The 21,683-nt window shown below is 44.4% G+C and overlaps 1 protein-coding gene across 2 annotated transcripts in view; it reads right to left on the bottom strand.

Moving 5' to 3' along the window:
* Window positions 1–21,683, bottom strand: part of LOC146811973 (uncharacterized) — a 410,827-nt gene that overhangs the window by 291,810 nt on the left and 97,334 nt on the right. The gene's annotated exons all lie outside the window — the stretch shown is intronic.

A 21,683-nucleotide genomic window follows, 5' to 3' on the forward strand; every position in this document is an offset into this window, starting at 1 on the left:
CACACTGGACGACTGAGCAAGTGGTATTTTCAAACACAGAATGTAAAAATCACCTTCACTAAAAGATGCATCTTTAGATCCTTAGTTCAGGCATACTAAACTTTATTTTCCTAGCTAATTCCCCAGGCCAGTTATGTTTATAAGATGTTATAAACAAACTCCCTAGTCTGTCCTATGGGGAACAGGTAGCCTTGAAATGGTGAAAAATTAAATTGACAGTAATTCACTATCAGGACATGCCACACACACCAGGGCATATCCCTCCTTTCACATACACTGCACCCTGCCCACAAGGGTACCTTGGGCCTAACATAGGGGTGGCTGATATGTAAGAAAAGGGAAGGTTAGGGCCTGGCAAGTGGGTGCACTTGCCAAGTCAACATGGCAGTACCAGGCTGCACACAGGCTCTGCAATGGCATGCCAGAGTCACATTTACGGACTGTTTGCGTGGGTGGCACAATCCAGTGTTGCAGCCCACCAACAGCATTTGATTTACAGGTCCTGGCACACACAGTGCACTTTACTAGGGACTGACACATAAATCAAATAGGTCAATCAGGGAAACACTAATCCATAACACATTTTATCACAGGAGCACTTGCACTTTACCACTGATCAGCAGTGAGAAAAGTGCGCTGAAACACTAAGCCAGCACAAACAGAGTCAAAACCGGGAGGTCAGAAAGCAAAACCTCAGGGAAAACGCCAAAAGATACCAACTCTAACACACACACTCTGCACTGCCATGCTGCCTTTCATACTTGGAACACCTAGCCACCAAACATCACTATAAAGGTACTAACTCACTGCACTACATCATAAGGTCAAAGCCTAACTGCATCACATCCTATGCACATCAAGTTACCACTTTTATATCTAAAGGATGCTAATCCACCACCGTCCACTACATCCTAGGACAGTAACTTACCACACAACACATTAGGGATGCTAATACACCACACTACGACAAGATGTTGCTTATCACCAAACTGTAATGTATTACAAGGACAAAAACATAACAGTGAACTACATTTTAAGGGACACCGACCACTACAAAGCAGTGCATCAAAAGGTCAGGAACCAACTTCAAAGCACTCTTTCAAAACTAACCCATCACAGGGTACTGAAATTCCAACAACCTTATCACACTATGCTGCACTACAACCTAAGGACTTTAACACAGCACACTGGTGCACATCTCTTAGACGATAACAGACTGCAGGGCATCCAAGAGACACCAATCGACCATGCTACACTGCATTTCAGAGGTCAGTAATCCACTATACTATCGAGTATTCTAGAACAGTAACCAACTACACTGAACATTAGGAACACTAAAGCAACATAGTGCATTGATCTCCAAGAGCTATCATCCGCTGCACTGAAAGCCATCCTGTGGGCGCTAAGCCATCACACCCTTGAATATGACCCACTGCACGACAGTCCATACTGAAGATGCTATCTCATCACATGGCACAACACTCTAAGAACATTAAATCACCAAACTGCAGTGCAGCCTAAGGAAACTATCTCAACACACTGCAGTCTATGGTGTTGAAATATGGGGACTCCTGGCAACCCACACTACACTGCTCCTCACAAACACAAGTGGCGAGCCTCTGCTCAAGTCAGAATCACGGCCCGTACTCACCGAGGAGTGGCAGTACCAGGGTTGGAATGTGGAGCTGCACTTTGTTTCCTTCATAGCCGTATTGGGGGCATATTTTGGCAGTCGCTGTCTGCAAGTTAGCCAAGAGTGGCATAGAGATCTTCACTAGCATCGCGATTGGTGCCAAATTGTATTTACGATCCGCATTAGTACTTGCACTATGGACTGCATTATTAATTGCTTTTACGATCTGCATTAGTACTTGCACTTCTAACTGGATTAATAATTGCTTTTACGATCCACATTAGTACTTGCACTACGAACTGCATTATTACTTGCTATACGAACCGCATTAGTACTTGGATTAAGGACTGTCTTATTTCTACATTATGAACTGCATTATGAACTGCATAGCATTGCTTTATGACAGCATTAGATCATCGTGAACTGCTCATTAATACCGCAAGAACCTAAAAATGATTGTTGGCCTAATAACCAGCCGAAATATTACAAAAACGCATATGCTGGATATTTTTATCGTATGGTCTCATCGTATTTCTTCTTGATAAAGATACCGCTATTTTCCTAAATCAGTGTGGTGTCCATTTCTGGTGTTATCACTGTGTTACTGGGAGTGTGGTTGCAAATACTTTACACATTGCCTTGGAGATAAGCCGGGCTGCTCGTGACAAGCTACCGGTGGGTGAGCAGGGGTTATCTAAGAGGGTGTCCCTCCTTTCCCTGACTAGAAGCATGGGTCACTATTTGGACTAAGGTACCTAACTCAGTCAATTAAAGACCCCCAGTTCTAACATTGGTGGTCAGCGGTTGGGATTTGAACTTGTATTTACAATTGACTCACAGTGACTGGTGTACATCACTAGTTTTAGCGCAGACCACGACGCAACCACATATTGTGTTTTTTGATTTTTGGTTCTATTTTGTGAGCGACCTTTAAGCCACATATCATGTCTCAAAGGAGACAAGTAGCCAGTGAGGCTGCAGAATTGGAATTCGACATTGAGGCATTACTTACCAACAAAGTTGATCAATTGAGGCAATTCTGCAGAGCTTTGGGATGTCCCATGAAAAGTAGCGCCAAGAAGGAGGAGCTGCAAACGGCCTTGAGGGCCTGGTGGGAAGCCAAAGAAGCTCAGGAGACAAGTGGTGCTGGGGTGGATGAGGATGACCCAGGGAATGGATTTGGTTCACAGGATTTGCCGGTGCGAGGACCAGCCTCAGGGGCTGGTAGTAACCATGCAGGGAGGAGCTTTTCCCCAGAGGAGCTGGAGGAAAACCAAAGGGTCAGAGAGCATGAGTTGGGGGTTTTAAAACTTAAAGCTCAAGCAGAGGAGAAAAAGCTGTTCATTGAAAGTGAAAAGCGAGCAGAGGAGAGCAAGAACGCTCTCGCCTTGGAAGATAAGAAGATTCTCTTAGCTCATGAGTTAAGCATGAGGGAACTGGACATTAAGGCTAAACAGGTAGAGTCCAGTTCGAATGGTTGCAGCGCACAGCCAGTGCCAGCGGGTAAGGTGTACATTCCCAAAGACTTAGTGCAAGATTATGAAAGGTGTGATGATATTTATGCGTGGTTCACGGCATATGAGATTGCACTGAGGATGAATGAGGTGCCTGAGAAGCATTGGGGGGCGGGCCTGTGAAAACACTTTGAGGCATCTGGGAGGGATGTTTTACCACCGTTAGAGAGGGCAGGAACCCTGACCTACGCCAACATGAAGGAGGCTTTATGCCTCAGGTATGGTCTCACTCCAGAACAGTACAGGCAGAAATTCAGGAACTTCAAGAAACTGGAATCCAGTCCCTGGGGTGAGGGTGTGAATACATACACGCATGCACTGGATGATTGGGTGATGGTTAGCCTGGCGAATGATTTCAAGGGATTGCTCAATTTGGGCCCCAGGGAGCCCCGGCTCAGTAATTATTTTCCAGAGTTGCGCCAACACCTGCAAGAGTGTGAGCTCTTTGGTTCTCTACAGCTTGACCAGAGACAGACCTCTGGATAAGGGGCAGAGGGTCTGAAGAGGCACTAAGGGGGAATTCCAGCAGCGACTCAGAGATCTTCTGGTCCCGTGGGAGAGAAGAAGGGCAGAGTGGCACAGTCAGGTCCCAAAGAATTGGGGAGAGCGTGCAGGCTAGCACCCTGTCTCAAAGGAGAGGGAGAGAGTGTGAGTAGCATCCCCCGGGGACCGCAGCCCCACCCCAGAGACTGGAGGGTTCCTTAGGAGAGAACTGGTTGGAGGCCTAGAGCCTACTTGCCAGCTGTGCGAGGAAGAACACCTAGCGTCAGGAGGTCGTGGGGCGTCTGTAACCAGAGCTCCCGCGGTCCTGAAGTTTGTTGGTGTCATTCCTAGGTGGCAGGCCCAGAAGTCTAGATGGAAGGTTGAGAGGGGGATGTGGTCCCCAATTAGAAAACAAGGTGGGTCAGGTCCCAGCCAGAAAGGCAGGATCCCCTAGAAATCACCAGGGTAACCCCGCCTCTAACCTGAAGGGCAGGATATCTGTAAACAGTGCCCTGGCCGCTGGGTCTTCCAGGGGTACCGCTCCAGGTGGTAGTTGGCAAGGGACAAGCACCCCTAGAGGGCCCCAGACTGCCTGGAAGTATCAGTGGAGTAGCTTAGTTGGCCCAGGGAGTTGTAACCGAGGGAACCCACTGGGGTCAGGAAGGCATAGAACGGGAGGGTGTCCCTGTGGTGACGGGCCTGCGTCCGGGGTCTATCGCCCCAAGCAGGGGAATCCATCAAGGTAGTTGATTGGCCTACCCTGGCTTTAGGCTGGGAGGGGGTTGTGTTGGACTTGGCCCTTTTTGGCTAAAGTTCCTTAAACTTTTTGCCTTCCTCCTAGACCTTTTTCTGACATTGTGTTGCCGACTTAGATGCTTTGGGCACTTTGCCACTGCTGATCAGTGTCAAAGTGCAACTGCTTCCTGTATAAAGTGTTATGGTAATTGGTTGTCCATAATTGGTATGTTTGTCTTACTAGTAAAGTCCCTAGTAAAGTGCACTTTGTGTGCCAGGGCTGGTAATGCAAATGCTACTAGTGGGTCTGCAGCACTAATTGTGCCACCCACACGAGTAGCCCTAAAAAGAGATCTCAGGTCTGCCAATGCAGTGCATGCGCGCACTTTGTTAACTGCCTTGTTGTCCTGACAACATTACCCTTCACTTTTTATGTACATCAGACACCCCTATGGTAGGCTCAAGGTACCCCCATGGTCAGGGTGCAGTGTATGTGAAAGGCAGGACATGTACTGAGGTGTGTTGAACTCCTGTGAGGTCTGCCTGGTTGCATATTGACTGTCTGAGTTTGGATGTGACAGGGTCTGGGGAGGTGTCCTGACACTTAGGAGGAGTGGGTGAGACAGTAACACGTTGGACTGCATTTGGTGTGGTGGGAGGAGTAGCCCCTTTGATGCGAAGAGAGCTGTGCTGCTGCCACAAAGAAATAGCTCCACCTCCTGAGGAGTGTCTGAGGCCCAGCCCTCACTATCAAAGAATGAAGGTGTGCACTGGCAGGAAGACACCCAGAACTGGTTTGGACCGGGCTCAGAGCCCCCTGAACACAAATACTTCAAAGGCATTTAGGGGTATAAATGTGAGAGCTGAAACCCCTGCACTCAAGACTGAACTCAAGCCTGAACAAGCATTGGCATAGCCAATAGGTCTTGCTTTTGTGACCTTATAAGTATTTAGTTATGTAGCACAATATCCTTGGTGCAACAACATCAACCGTTGCATGGCTAAACACTTATAAGGCCCCTAAGGCGAGACCTATTGGCTATGCCAATGCTTGTTTAATCAATCCATTTAATTTTCTTCTTTTTCTTTTTATAATGTTTATATCACACTATCTTCATTTTTTTATAGCCATTGATATTCACATGATTAACAGGGTTCCCAATGCATTTCAGGCATTTGCCCTTCTTCAGGGTTTTTTTCCTAGAACAGAAAAGTAGCGCTCAATTACCTGTCTAATCCAAGACCTATGTACCACATTATAATAATACACAGAAAACTCAATTTAATCTTCAGTATGTTCAATCCCCGTGAAATTTAAAACAGAGCAACTCACCATAGTGATCGTAACCAGATTAAATGTGTCTAATTGTAGTATGCTCAAAAGAAACGAAATCCCATTTATCCAACAAGTGGCGGAAAACACATGCTGTAGCACGAGGAAGATGTTAGACCAGCAATGTAAAACAAAAATGAAGCGTGTCTTTTACACGTAGTGTCTCTCGTACTCGTACTAGGTGCATAAGTAATAGCAAGTAATACCCGTGAACATTCATAAACGGTGACAAAAAAAGTGCAAGAATGCAGTTCTTAATGGATTACATGATGCCGAGTGCCGTGTGAATGACTGGAATCACAAACAGTGCCCGTAAGTTTTCGAAAGTGTTCACAAAAATAAAGCGTGTCTATTACACGTAGTGTCTCTCGTCCTCGTAAAAGTGCATACGTGATAACGAGTAATCCCAGTGAACATTCATACGCGGAGACAAAAGTGTGCAAGAATGCAGTTCTTAATGGATTACATGATGCCGAGTAGCGTATAAATGACTGGAATCACAAACAATGCCCTTAAGTTTTCGAGAGTGGTGACAAAAAAGTACAGGAACGTGGTTCCTAAATTGTACACCAAATCATGTGTAAATAACTAAAAATCCCAGTATAGTGAAAGGTGCCCTTATACCTGCAAAATGTATGTGGAGACGAGTGAATCCAGTTGCCAGAGCGTATCTGGAGAGTGTTGATTTCGAGCTGGGAGAAATGTTATATCTTTACAAAACCGGAATTCCACCCAAGTGCGCGTGTGGGTAAAAAAGGTGAAAGAAAGACTTAACGTGAGTGCAAGACTAGTTTCTCTAAGTCAGCGCACATGCGCTGCTTATCAGAGACTAGTAGATGAGTTTTCAAAGTGCTGCTGAAGGCTGACGGTTCGCGCGTGCACGCTCGCGTGAACGCAAGCTTGTCGCCAGCCAGCTGCACTTTGAATACTCACCTATTAAAGTCTCTCCGAGCAGCGCATGCGCGAGGACTCAGCGAGACCTAAAAAGGATTGAAACTACTTTGTGATTAAGAGGAACCTCTGCCAAAGAAGAACAGCTGAAGAAACAGAAGAGAAGGACTGCCCTTGCTGTATGTTCTGGAGCTGGCCTACAGTTTGCTGATTTGACTAAGGAGAGGACAAGGGACTTTGCTGTGTGCTGTGTCCGCCTGCTTGAAAGGACTTTGCTGTGTGCTATTTCCTGAAGTGACTTGTCTCCAAAGGCCCAAGAGGAGCTGGCTCCCTGTTGTGGAAACTCAGGAACATCAAAGCTTCCAAGTGTGTCTCAGCGACGCTGTGTGCATGTGCTTTTTGCAGCCTCAGACATTCGTGAGAATTGCCCCGTGACCGTTGGGGGAACACGCCTGGTAGGTGTAGCAGTGTGCGACCAATCTGGTTTAACTTTATATTCAGGCTCCCTTGAGCCGGTGGAGTCGACGGACTCATGGTTACGCACCTGCGCGCAACGAGAGGTACTAGACCTGATAACGATTTTAGCAGCTTACACAGCAACCCCACACATTTTCCTACTCCCTGCTGACGAGAGGCAACTACCTCGAAACACGTGTCCAGGGATGGCACACGCCACGCATACTTGCATTCACACTCGAGCATAGGTGTATCCGCCGACGCTGACCTTCAGGGACCATTTTCATTGGGGGAACACGCCTGGTAGGTGTAGCAGTGTGCGACCAATCTGGTTTAACTTTATATTCAGGCTCCCTTGAGCCGGTGGAGTCGACGGACTCATGGTTACGCACCTGTGCGCTACGAGAGGTACTAGACCTGATAACGATTTTAGCAGCTTACACAGCAACCCCACACATTTTCCTACTCCCTGCTGACGAGAGGCAACTACCTCGAAACACGTGTCCAGGGATGGCACACGCCACGCATACTTGCATTCACACTCGAGCATAGGTGTATCCGCCGACGCTGACCTTCAGGGACCATTTTCATTGGGGGAACACGCCTGGTAGGTGTAGCAGTGTGCGACCAATCTGGTTTAACTTTATATTCAGGCTCCCTTGAGCCGGTGGAGTCGACGGACTCATGGTACGCACCTGCGCGCTACGAGAGGTACTAGACCTGATAACGATTTTAGCAGCTTACACAGCAACCCCACACATTTTCCTACTCCCTGCTGACGAGAGGCAACTACCTCGAAACACGTGTCCAGGGATGGCACACGCCACGCATACTTGCATTCACACTCGAGCATAGGTGTATCCGCCGACGCTGACCTTCAGGGACCATTTTCATTGGGGGAACACGCCTGATAGGTGTAGCAGTGTGCGACCAATCTGGTTTAACTTTATATTCAGGCTCCCTTGAGCCGGTGGAGTCGACGGACTCATGGTTACGCACCTGCGCGCTACGAGAGGTACTAGACCTGATAACGATTTTAGCAGCTTACACAGCAACCCCACACATTTTCCTACTCCCTGCTGACGAGAGGCAACTACCTCGAAACACGTGTCCAGGGATGGCACACGCCACGCATACTTGCATTCACACTCGAGCATAGGTGTATCCGCCGACGCTGACCTTCAGGGACCATTTTCATTGGGGGAACACGCCTGGTAGGTGTAGCAGTGTGCGACCAATCTGGTTTAATTTTACAAGTGATTGTTGGCTTAATAACCGGCCCAGTGAAATATTACGAATACGCATATGCTGGATATTTTTATCGTATGGTCTCATCGTATTTCTTCTTGATAAAGATACCGCTATTTTCCTAAATCAGTGTGGTGTCCATTTCTGGTGTTATCACTGTGTTACTGGGAGTGTGGTCGCAAATACTTGCAAAAAGAATAATTGATGGACAGAATGCAAATACTTTACACATTGCCTTGGAGATAAGCCGGGATGCTCGTGCCAAGCTACCGGTGGGTGAGCAGAGGTTAAGAGCGTGTCCCTTCTTTCCCTGACTAGAAGCAAGGGTCCCTATTTGGACTAAGGTACCTACCTCAGCCAACTAGAGGCCCCCAGTTCCTTCATGGAACAATTGATCTTTCCTGCATCAAACATTCAACACCTATACCTGTGCAACTTGATACATTCTGTTCATCAACATCGAACAAGATGGACTTGGAGATGTTAACTCGCCAAAACATCACTGATGCTTCAGTGAACACTAAATTTCCAATTATTGAAAGTGGAATGATTGTGAATGAGGAGTTGGTGCCTGAAGAGACATATTCAAAAGATATGGGCCATATTGTTCAAGAACTTAACAGCAAATTGGAGAAAATTGGAGGAAGCTTTGTGATGTGCCACATGTTGAATGGGCTGTTCGAAATTATTCCAATTGAGTCATTGTACTGTCAAATAGCACAGATGTTATTACTGTGCTACTTAGATTTGGTACAATGTTCATAAGTCAAGGATTGTCAGAGTTATAGATACGTTATGGAACAGGCGAGAAAAGACACTTAATCCCGCTTCATATTCTGTACAAGAGACTTGACCCAGAGATGCCCAGTGTCCTTATCAAGGCACATATTCTTACAGATGATGAGTCTGACACTATGAGAAAAATTAGAACAAAGCTTTAAGATTTAACTGCTGAACCTGTGAAGTTTCTGAAGTTTCTAAAAGGATTTAGTGAGACAGAAGAAGAATGTGACTTTAAAAACGTGGAAAAATACCTTGCACGTGTGTGGAAAACAAGTTCTGACTGTCACATGTCAGTCCCGCTAAGTGACTTTCCACCACGATAATATTCTGCGAATGGAAACATTAAAAGAGTGTTCTACTTGATCAGATGATGTGTAATGTTTTGGATCATGCATATGTAGAGAAAGATCTGAGTAAATTTGGTTGGGAAGATATTGATGGGGTGCTAAAACCTACAAACATTTTAAAGCCTCTACCCACAGAACTTACACGTACATGTACTTACAAAACCTGTGCTACAAAAAGATGTCCCTGTCAATATGCTCTTCTCAAATGTTCAACATTCATCAAATGTACCGCAAGCGATTGCCGAAACAAACGAATAAAGTGAACTATGAAACTGTATCTAAAACAGGAATGATAAACATTATTTTTCTTCATATTCAGATCATAAATATTGTTTGTTAAAAGGATTAAAAACCATTATCATTTATTTCATTTCTATACACGTCTCTTCGTCCTCTATTAGAGCTGCCATTTTCATGTAAGGGGTGCTCTAATGAGTTACTTTCTGTCTCTATAAGACTACTTGGTCCTCAAAATGTATGTTTTGACACCAAAATGAAGCATATAGGTCTCATGGTTCAAGAAATTTTACATCATCCCTGAAACACATCTGCCATTTTTAAAAATGTCATCCAGAAAACTTCGACCCAGATCAGCAATGTCTATCCAAGATAAATTACTTCCTAAAGATCCAAAAACACAAATCAAAAATGAAAATCTCTGGACAACAAGTTTTTTATGGAGATATTTTAGGGGGCCAGGATTACTACTACAAGAATCAGAGAGAGTGCTCCACCCGCTGTGTTCTTCCTAGTGAGGTGTAGTGTTCTGGCACCAAAAAGTGAACAGCCTAAGCATTCAAAGGGCACGCCTGTGCACTTCCCACTAGTCTATTCGTAAGTGCAGAGATAAGACCACTTAAACCAATGAGTGTCAGTTCCAGGCAATTGTGCCCATACTCTCCACGGTGTGGTCAAATCCCTGCACTCAGGGCATTGGAATGTAAATGTTGTCTAAGGTAAACAAATATATAAGTCCTACATGAGTCACTGATTCTTAAATTAAACCTCACACTTAACACTCAGGAAAAAGAAAAGCGACAATCCAGGAATTCGATAAAAGGTCTAATGGTTCTTAGGGAGTCCATCAGCTTGCTGGGGCAAGATGGCGTCTGTGTGAGAAACCGTGGCGGTCGCTCCCCTGCTGCTCTGGGTTATTGATGTAAAAGAAAGCATCTAAATACTGTCTTTTGCAACACTCATTATCGGCAAGTAAACGTGGGATGTAATACACCCACCTTATGTTCAGGCTAGTTTTATTGGCACTCAAGTGCTTTCCAGTGCACGGATGGCACTGGCAGTCCTAGGAGCCTTGCTGTCTGGTTGGGCAAAGATTACACTTCAGACTACCGCTTACTTCCTGAACTTGCGTGCTAACAGGCCCGGGTGGCTCACCGCCTGGATCTGCGATAAGGTTAGGATGCCCCCAAAGTCAGCTCGCATAATCCGAGATTGGAGCACCGAGGCTGCGCTAGGAGGGCTGGTTGCCCCAGGCTCCAGTCAATCTCAACGCATTAAGGTGGCAAAGCCGTGCCTACAGGTGTGAGCAAGGCTACCAGGTAGGGAAGGAAGGGCTCGGAGGCCGTACTTTGCGAAGATGCTGCAAATGGAAAAAGAAAGGCACTGGGATCAAAGTTGGACCCTCCACAACAACAGGCTATAATAGAATTGTTTTTCCCCCATGGCCGCAGAAGTTGGAGGACTACAACCGACCCCCACAATTGAGGTAGCAGGAGGAGGGGGGCGGCCAACAGCCAGAGGCTCTGGTGAGAGAACCAGGGCTTGTAAGCCCAGGAGGGGACCTGATACTTAATGACCCTGGTATACTTAGGGAGGGTGACCTCGGGCTATTTATAGGGGACATAATTTGCCTGAGGTAATGCTCCCAGGAACACAGAACTGTGCAGTCCCACAGATCCTGCAGGAGCAGAGTATAACCCCAACAGAAGAAGGGGGGCAGGCCACTGACAATAGAAATGGTAAGCAGGTGATATTGGGACCTCCAATTTTTGTAGGGGTAAATCCGGAAATCAAGGCTCCCATGGAGGGTGCTATCGGTCCCAGAAGCTTAGAGGACTCTCTGGATCTAGGGGACAAATTATTTTCTTTAACCAATGGCTCCGGTATACGCTTGGCTGAATCTGACAGGGCGAGTGTTTTGCTGACTTACAGCTTTAGTGCTAGTAACAAGTATGATGGCCCAGGGATGATTGTCTGTAGGCGATGCAAAGAAGGTATCCCTCAAGGACACACTAAGGATGTGCTGAAAAAACAAGCACCCACAGCCTTAAATGTGATTATTCAGGTACGCAACAAACCTATGAAGAGATCAATATGGCGGCTGGGGGGGGGGGGGAGGCAAGGCGGACAAAGCCCAGAGGACCCAACTTTGAAACTGATATATGAATCGACAAAACAGCATCAAGAAGAGACACGGGTGGATGATAAAAAAAAAGCGGCTGGCAACAAAGAAACTCCAAGGCGCCGTGAGAAAGGTGGGAAGATTAACCACAGTTGAAAAATGGACGGCAGGGCTGGAGAATGACATGGCTAGAAACCAAACCCAGATAGAGGCTCAAGGATCACAAACAATGGATATACAGTGGAAACTTCAAGATTCGGTAAATTGGCTACGGAGCAATACTCTGCAAATTTTCAGGCATTGAAGATGGGGCAGAAGGGGGTGATATTAGAGCCTATGTACTGAAGTTGATGAGGGGGGCTTTTCCGGAGCTCCAACAATGGAACTGGGACATGGAAATTCGGAGTGTGCACCGTTATCCATTTACACTTAAAAAGCCAGGACAGGCCCACTCAGGTGTAATGAAGCAGCCAAGAGCCATAATAGTTTACTTCGGGAACTTTCTTCATCGTGAAGTGGTGTTCATTAAAGTCCGCCCGAATTGAAGCGGTCTTGTGAGGGACAATCCGTCTCTACTCGCCCAATTTTGCCACGTAACAGTGGAAAGGCAATTGCAGCTAAGCCAACTGATTCAACCATGTCAATCACTAGGTGCTGAAGCTTACTTACATAATCCAGCCCGCCTAAAAAGAATATATAATAACAAGGTGAGAGTTTTCACCTCAGAAATAAAGGCGAAGGAATTTATTGACAAAATTAAGAAATAGAGACTGGGAAAGAACACTGAATCAAGCTGAACCTAGTCTATAATCAGCAAATTAGGAGAGGGTATTAGGTGTAGTAAAAGTAATATTTAAGGGTGATGTTTTCTGTTATGTGGGGTGGTTGGTAGCTAAGTGGGCCTCGAGTGGCGGGGAGGCACAGATTTAATCATTCAGACCTCTCTTGGTCTGTCTATTTGTATCACGGTTTGGATGGTGGGATGGGATGTGGTGGAAGGGGGGCTAGGGAGGATTGGGGTAGAGGGAGGGGACGCCGATCGGGAAGGGGTGAGGGAGGGTAAAACAGGGAGAGAAAATTGGGCATGAGGAGATCCATGAGGTTTCATGGCAGTGTAGCGGTATTATTTTGGGAAGGAGGAGTAAGAGTCTTGATGAGGTGGGTAGTCATGTTTGGAAAGAAGCAGATTGTTCAACATGATTAATTTCCTAATTGCATTAGTAAATATCTGTGGCCTAAATGATCAGGGCAAAAGGCGTAAGGAGGCAGAGGATCTAAAAATGCTATGCTCCGACATCCTCTGTCTGCAGGAAACACATATCGAGGGGACAAATAAAAGGGTTTTAGAACAGTTAGGGTATAATCTAATAGCCCATACTACGTAGTGTCCTGTGTTCTAAGGAGTCCCCCAGGACCTGCGCGTTTTTGGGGGCCTAAACTGAGGGCCTGGTGTCCCAACCGCTTCTGGACGCCCCCACAGGATATGTCAGCCATTAGACCAGCTAGCTCTACAGTGCCACTACCACCCCCCTGCATCTTACAGTGGTGTAGGTAGTTTCTGGCAACTATTAAACATGACAACCATGATTCCTCAGGGATCGTGGAAAACAGTACAGTTGGTTTCGCTCAGACACTCATGCTTGCTTTCTCTCAGAAAATACACAGGATGGCGATTAGGACATTTCAATAAGTATTTATTGGCTCAGCGGCAGCCTTGTGTAAAACATATGTGCTGCGAAAATCAGGAGACAGAAGCATACAAAAGAGATTTCTAGTACCAATAGAGTGAATAGTAGATACATTTCTACCATAGTGCTAATAAGATAAAAATAAGCAGTTCAGATAAAAACAGTAGCACTTGCATTTCCTAAAATGAGCGCCCTAAGTAATTTGCATAAATGTACCTAGCCTAGATCTGTATGTGTAGCATGTACATGTGTGTGTATGTCTGCATGTAGCCAAGAAACACCAGAGAAGAACCAGCCCCCTAACCTGTTTGTTGAGAATGAAGGACCCCGTCTCTGCTTCAAGGATGACAGCCCGTAAGGCATGTCAGACCACTGCATATCGAAGACTCAGCATGCAGGACCCCGTGTCAGCTTGGAGGGAATTCTCATCTCCTTTGTTGGGGGGAGTAAGGGTCTTCATTATTAAAGTGGTTACTTCAGCGCTTCTTCTAGAATTGATATGTTTTGAAAACAACCATAAATGTTTTGGAAACAATCATGAATATTTTTCCAAACAAATGCGATCATGCACAGCTGGCTGTGGGCCAAGGATTAAAAAAAGTGGTGCCCCTTATACAAAATAATTATACTGTGCCTGATAACATGTTTATGTACATCAGGTACAAGGATTATGAGCCTGGTGTCGAATAGACAGGAGCAAGTTACTGGGTAAAAGGTCACCTGTTTAGAATCGTTATTGGCGTGAGGATAAGACAATGTATGTAAAATGGGGTATACAGGAGAGGACTATCCTAAATGACATGACACCCACTCCTCATCAAAAGGTCAACAGAGTCAGCTAGGTAATGATAAAGCTATCACTATTAAAAGTCATAAGAATCATTTACAATAAAACATACTAAAAGCCCTTTGAAAGCCTGAATTGGTTTTCATAAAAGAGCAGTCATTTTTCCTTAGAAAAGCGGTTCAGAAAGGTTCTCTAAACTTGGATATGTGGTTGGCATTACACTGAGCACCTCGAAAGCCATTATGCTTGGTTAGAGCAGAGAAGGATAAATAAAAAAGTCAGTTTCGGCCTTCAATTTAGTAAATGTTTTAAAAGTTGCCAAACAATTCCCAGCACAGGAGAGACCAAATTGTTTAGGAATCCTGCGCTGAAGACTCAACGTCATTGAACATCATATCTGCAGGTGGCAATCCCTCCAGAACTTACAGTATCATGTCGATTGAGCAAAGATGTTCATCTCAGATTCCTACAGCAGACACCGGGGACGAATTAGATGCCTGCACGCCTGAACCCACAGCCTGTACGTATGGAGCAGAGCTGATTTTCCTTCCAACAGGAGTGAAAGCATCCTTTGGAGGTTCTAGAAATGCTGTCATCATCATGGGAATACGCTGTGGACAACTGTACACATGGGCCTGCAAAGGCTACAAGAGCACTTCTGTGTCTGGCGGCGTCAACAATGGAAGTGTCAGACACAGATCCAACATGCAGCCAAATAAACAGAAGAGGCAACGGAACACAGGCAGGACACAGTCTAGCTAGACCGGTCTGAAAGATAGGAACCAATGCTCACTCAGCTCTCGAAGCCGGGGCATAGTCAGGTAGGACACCATACGCTCAGGACAACTTCGTTCCAGCAGTGTTCTCTCCATTTCTTGAGGGAATGAGATGTCCATTGCACAGCAATAGAATTAAAATAAGGATGCCGGCCACTGATAGCAGGACCAAAGGAAGCCCTCCAAAAACGCTTCCAAGTACAGAGTGTATGAAAGCTGGAAATACTCTGAAGATGGTCTGAAAGGTGGTTAAGAGTCCTTATCCAAGCCGCTTAAATAAGTGTACGATCCCACTCATATCAGACATGTTTTTTTTTCTTTTTATTGACCAGAGCAGAGCAACGACATAACATCCATATACAATATACAATTTATGTTGACAAGGCATTACAATTACAAGCACACAGTTATTGAAACCTCTAAAACATATTAAATAACCTTCCCATCTATGTTCCTTCCTTCCTTCCTTTATATTACTAAAAGTAATAATCAGAGATCTCAACCATGTTTAAGAAGGGACATGATGTACTAAACAACAGCAATAAAGTGTAAAGGGAAAGATATAATATCTGTAATAGTGTGCAGCAATTGCATAAAAGAAAGTGCTGGTGCTTCTCAAGTATAGTCACTTAGAAAAAAGTGCTAGTGCATCCATTTACAGCAGGGGTCTCCAACCTTTTCTGTAGTGAGAGCTACTTCTGATCAGTGAAAATCGTCGTGAGCTACTAAAAGGCCAAGCAACTCGCGCATTTTTTTGAGAGACGCCCCACGCCCAGTTTAATTGATTTTAAGCCTTTCTTTGGAGCCCTTACTGTCGTTTGAACATAAGGGGCTGCACTCCCTCTTTTGAAGTGACAGACAGCCGCAGGTTGTGCTACCTGAAGCAAAAGCTTGTCTTGCTTGGAAGCATACCTGGAAAGTATAACGAACTACTGCGGGATACAAGCCTATGACCTCCTTTTGTGATCATCGATCAACTTGTTCACAAACTGCAAAAGTTAAACCTCAACATATATTGCTTACCAAATGTGATTTATTAAAGTCTAACTTAGATGTGGTCATTAGTTTTAAAAAAAAGAGACTCATTTTAGTAAGAAGAACCTCAATTATTTCCCCTTCACTACATACTCTTTTTTTTGTAAAGTTTTAAATTTTATTATACTTTGCATTGCATTGGTATGGTTTGTTGGGCCTCATCAGAACAAGATAAAACCACAAATATAAATTAAATAAATACCATCACCTCCACGAAGTCGATGTTCCCCGTAATGAACATGGTTTGGAAAGTTCATTTTCTCCTCATAAGGCGCATTGATATTGCCCAGCCCCAGTCCCTTTGGTGATCAGGTGAGAATCGTGGGGAGAGGGAAGATGGGACAAGTCATTCTGATGAATGTGTGGCGTGAGGACATGTTTGAAGGTGCACAGTGATACAGCAGGCCTTAAGCCAGCCTTAAGATGGAGAGAGTGTCTTCTGGTGAAAAAGTGCCAGGAGGGCAGCGACCTTTAACCTTGAGGAGGTACAGAGGGGTTTGTAGGCGGTGATCTGGATTAATGGTCACTGGTGGGCGCCAGCAAGAAAGAGGCAGATGAATTTGGCATGATATGGGTAAAACGAGGCTGCACCTGGGTGGCAGCTGCTATGCTGTGTTACCCCTAGTAGAACCCTCGCTGGGTTACGACAACAGGAACCGTTCCTAACAGGTGCTTGAAGAACCCTCTTAAGCTCTATAGCTTGCATCCCATACTCTTCCTTTTACACATCCTGAATGAGATGCTGATTATAGACCAGGGGTCAGCACTGTTACTTGAAACAACTCGTGAATTACTGTCCATGAGTGGATCAAAAACACCATGCACCAATCAAGGACTCCGTACAACACTGCACACCTCAATGAGATGTTGCTAGTAGCACTTTAAAGCACGGCAGAAAAGATGCACTCACAATTACCATCCATACACTTCCTGTCCCCCTGCAGTATTTTATCAAGGCTATGCACCTGAGTTCAGGGAGCACCTTACAATTATGAGCTAACAAAGCTTTTCTTTTGCGACCTTTGTACAATCATATGGACCGCTTTGCAAATGTACCTACACTATTTTTTCACTTTGGCGTTTTAGTAATCGCACATGCAACTTTTCAGTGGAGAAAACTATGTGCTTTATGAAGTGAAACTTATCCTGCAAGTCGGGGAAAAAAACTTCACTCAAGAAGAGAGAAGTGGGAAAACTTGCAACCGCCACAAAGTGCAGAAAGCTGGACCTGCCAGAATTTCGCTAGTGGGAAATATTGCATAAATATATAAGGCTGCAGGTGGGCCGATGGATGTGCAGATTTACATTGTGTGGGTAATGTTTCATGCAATTTCCATAAAAATGATTCTTTTGATCGAAACAGAATATCACATATTAGAAATGGGACAGCATCACAGAGACTGTGCAGTAATGTTAGTGAGCTGCTGCTGTGTTAAATATTGAAAACACACATCACTATCCCTGAATATTGGATATGGTCACTCAGCCGATATGCGACTGAACCAAACATGCACTGTGGCGCCATGTGAGTAACACTAAAGTCAGGATTCACTTCATTTACGCACGCCCCACAATGAGAACCACGTGAGGGCAAAATCACTCCCCTACGACTGCAGCTGGCTTCCCCTCGGACACGTGGTGGACAGAGCCCCACACGGTCAAGCACGGCGTGTCATCACATCCGTGAAACAGAGTGTGGGATTTTACGGGAGGGGGTCCTTTGTTAGGCCGCATCATCCCATTGCGAGTCTCCCGAGACACCGGCTAAACTGGGAAAAGGAACAACACACACCACTTTACACTCGAGAACATCACATCCAGTGCTGCCTGCCCAGCGCTCCGTCATGCATTTCCCATCACCCGGGAGGGTTTTTTTCTTACGAACAATACTATGCATGCACGGATTTCGGGACCATAATTACTATGTTAAGAGCATAACTCATAGTAACACAAGATGGTGTGATCTAAAGACCCGAGGGTGACTGCGGCATGGAGTGAATCGGTAGTTTTGCGGTTTAGAAAGCTACAAACACATGCATAATTTGGATGACCGTGCCTGTGCTCTGTCAGTGACCTGGTCACAGAGCGTATGAAAGAGTTGAAACTGGATCATAAATTCACAGCTGTTCTCAAGAGTGGAACAATTACATTCTTTTTAGGAGCGCAGACTGCAAGAGCTTTCTATCTTGTGCCTTAGGTAAAGGAAACTTGGCAACACAAGGGTTCTCCTGATTTATAATGCAGAGCTGGAAAGCGGGAAAAAAACATTAACAGTCTTTCAAGAGCCCGTGGCAACCAGCGGCTAAGTATAGAAGGCGCACATCGCAGCTCCAGTCTAGAGAACAGTGCATTATGGTGTTACTGGCCAGGCCAGCGCTTACCATTTAATCTGCTTCTGATGAAATATGTTCCGAATCCAGACAGAAAAAGGCAGGTGGTGCGGGTTTGTAGCAGTTCAATACTGCTTGCGCCACCTGCATGCTAGCAGGCTTTACGGGACCTGCTCCTCCGATCCGACCCGCCTGGTGCTTGCTCCGGCACCACGTGTTGCACAATCAAGACTGCGGTGCCTGGCTGTGAAAGGCAGGTGGCGAGGTAACCAGTTCAGGAACAGCGTCATCATCTTTGCCCTGCCCCGCCCCAGCTGAGCTCAGTTAGGCCAATCTGAGCAGCTGGCTTTGGAGATGGCAGGCAGCGGCTATGGAAAAAGACCTAAGAACAATAAATGACAATAACAGGCTACAAAATTGAGATGCGAGGCGCGAGCTACTCATGGGGGTTCGGCGAGCTACCGGTAGCTCGCGATCGACCGGTTGGAGACCCCTGATTTACAGAGACTACTGTAATTTACAACAAGATATAATTCAATTTCCTATGCTGTACCCTAAAATGCCACAGCAATATATATAAATTCTGTTAATAATATGCAAAAATCGCAGGAAAACTAAACAGAAGTATTGATATTTCATGAGTATGATCACAAAAAAAAAAAAAGTACGAGTGCTCTTAATTGTAAAAGCTACTACAATTTTAACAACACAACCAAGACATTGTTCAATTTCCTTTATCTTTTTCCAGATCTCTAAAATACTTCCAGTTTTTCTCAAATTTCTTAATGGCCCCCACCCGGCTTGCATATGCTTTTTCAAAATTACAAGTTCTTCTCATTTTCATCCACCACTTCAAGTGAGAGGGAGCATCGGTAGACTTCCAATTCTGTAGGATTAAGGAACGGGCAACCGTACAAGAAATAAATACAAAGGTCTCTTCAGCCCTGCTGGATATTGTTCTATTTTTAGAGATGCCAAACAAAGCTAATTCGGCCTCGGGCTGCATATTCTTGCCTAATGCCCTTCCTAAATCCGCAAAAATTGTATTCCAGAATAATTATAGTTTCGGGCAGGAAAAGAAAATATGATGCCAGCCACCCTGACCATTAGCAAGACATCTAAAACACTTATTTTCAACTTCCGGGTATCTTTTCCCCAGGGCCTCCGGAGTCAGATAGGCTAACCAACGGGATAAAAAGGCCATCCTTTTAACGTTAGCCGCTTGCAATGCTTTATTACCTAGATGACAAATCATTTCCCAATCCTTACATAAAAGACTGCATTGTGTCACGTGGTCTATTTTTCTTAGGTGGCTTTCAACCAATGGCATTTGTTTCTGTCGATGTAACAGCCTATACCAATTCCCTATGCCCCTTGTTTTGACCCCATATAGGGCTACCACTAGTTCAGATGGAGAATTAAAAAGGCCATGCATTTTCCTTATAAAATATACAATTTGTAGATATTCAAAAAAAGTAGGTCTATTCGGGCTATTTGCTCTAGTCATCACCTCTTGCCACGAAATCATTCTGTTCAGAATAAAAAAGTGTCTTAATTCTTTTAGCCCACACTTTTCCCACTTAATTAGATGAGTTTTGTTCAATTGGAGACCGAGATCGAAACATTCCCTCAAACTCAGAAATTGCATGCCAGAGGAATCTGTTTTTTAAAAAAAAAACTGAAGTCTAAAAGAATATTCCCTTAAAGTCTTATATCGGGTTTTTTGGGGATATTTGGAAGTTTTTAGAAACACTTGTAAGTTAGAGCCGTTTTCCTATAGCATTTTATCCAAAAAGAAACTATCTTGCTTATATGTCGAACCCATCAGTCCCGCCACTATGTCTAAAAAGGCGGCCTCATAATATATTTTCACATCTGGTAGGGCCAAGCCTCCCTGTGCAGTACATAGTTGTACTATTGGCAATTTAACCCTGGAAAATTTTCTCCCCCATACAAAACTTCTAAACATCGTCTCTATTTCTTTAAAAAAGGAGAACTTGATTTTTATAGGGATATTACTAAATAGAAATATGAGCAACGGTAGTATTGACATTTTGATTAGGGATACCCTGCCCACAATTGAAAGTGGTAGTAAAAGCCATTGATCAAAAAGTTTCTTGATTTTATCTTTCATTCTGATGTAATTTAATTCATACAACTGATGGTATTGAGAGTTGATGTAGATTCCTAAGTACCTAATCGGATCTTTATTGGCAGCTTGTGTCCTCAAGCCAGATGGAAGACAATTTAGATTGGTATTTAATGCGAGTATTTCTGTTTTACTAGAATTTATTTTGTAGCCACCAATTTGCTCAAATTCTCTAAATTCTCTCAACACACTCTCAATATTTTCTTTATTGGGCATCAAATAAAAAATAATGTCGTCGGCAAACAATTTTATTTTGGACATTCGGGGAACCGGGGATCGAATAGCAGCATTGTTTCTGATCTTAATTACTAAAGGTTCAATAAAAAAGGTAAACAGCAACGGCGAAAGAGGACATCCCTGTCTAGTCCCTCTATTAATTTTTATTGAGCCAGCTGTTTTAGTATTAATAAAATCCTGGGCCGAGGCACCTTGATAAATGTTACGTAACATATCAACGATCTGGGCAGGGAATCCGAATTGTCCTAGAGTAAAAAACAGGGTATTCCAATTAACTAAGTCAATCGGCATCTACCATAACAATACATGCCGGAGTCGAGTTAGTATTAAAATAATCTAAAGCTTGTATTAGGAACTCGGTGTTTGCTGCCATGGATCTACCGGCTATGAATCCGGTCTGGTCACTATTAATCACCTCTTGAGCCGCGAATGTAAAACGTTTGGCCCATATTTTCAATAAAATTTTATAGTCGGAGTTTAAAAGACTTATGGGCCAGTAGGAATTAATATCTTCGGGATTTTTGTCTTTCTTTACGAATGACACGATTATCGCCTCTTTAAACGTTGCCGGTATATGACCTCCCTCTTTGATGTTATTAAATAATCGTTTCAGAGGAGTCAGCAGTTCTTTTAAGAATAGCTTATAAAATTCGATGGGAAATCCATCTTGCCCACATGCTTTCCCCCCGGCTGTTTCTTTTACAGAGGTTGATATTTCTGCTGTTTCAATCTCTAATTCGAGTTGGGAAAACCGACTCTCAGAAAGTTTAGGAATTGCCACGTTAGAAAAATAGTTAGAAATCATATCGTCGCCTGTTAAATACTCCGTTGAGTAAAAACTGTGATAATGTTCAACAAAAATCTGTGAGATCCTTTCCCTATCAACTTCATCTCGGCCG

Source organism: Triturus cristatus, chromosome 7 (genome assembly GCF_964204655.1).
Source record: "Triturus cristatus chromosome 7, aTriCri1.1, whole genome shotgun sequence".
Classification (NCBI taxonomy): domain Eukaryota; kingdom Metazoa; phylum Chordata; class Amphibia; order Caudata; family Salamandridae; genus Triturus; species Triturus cristatus.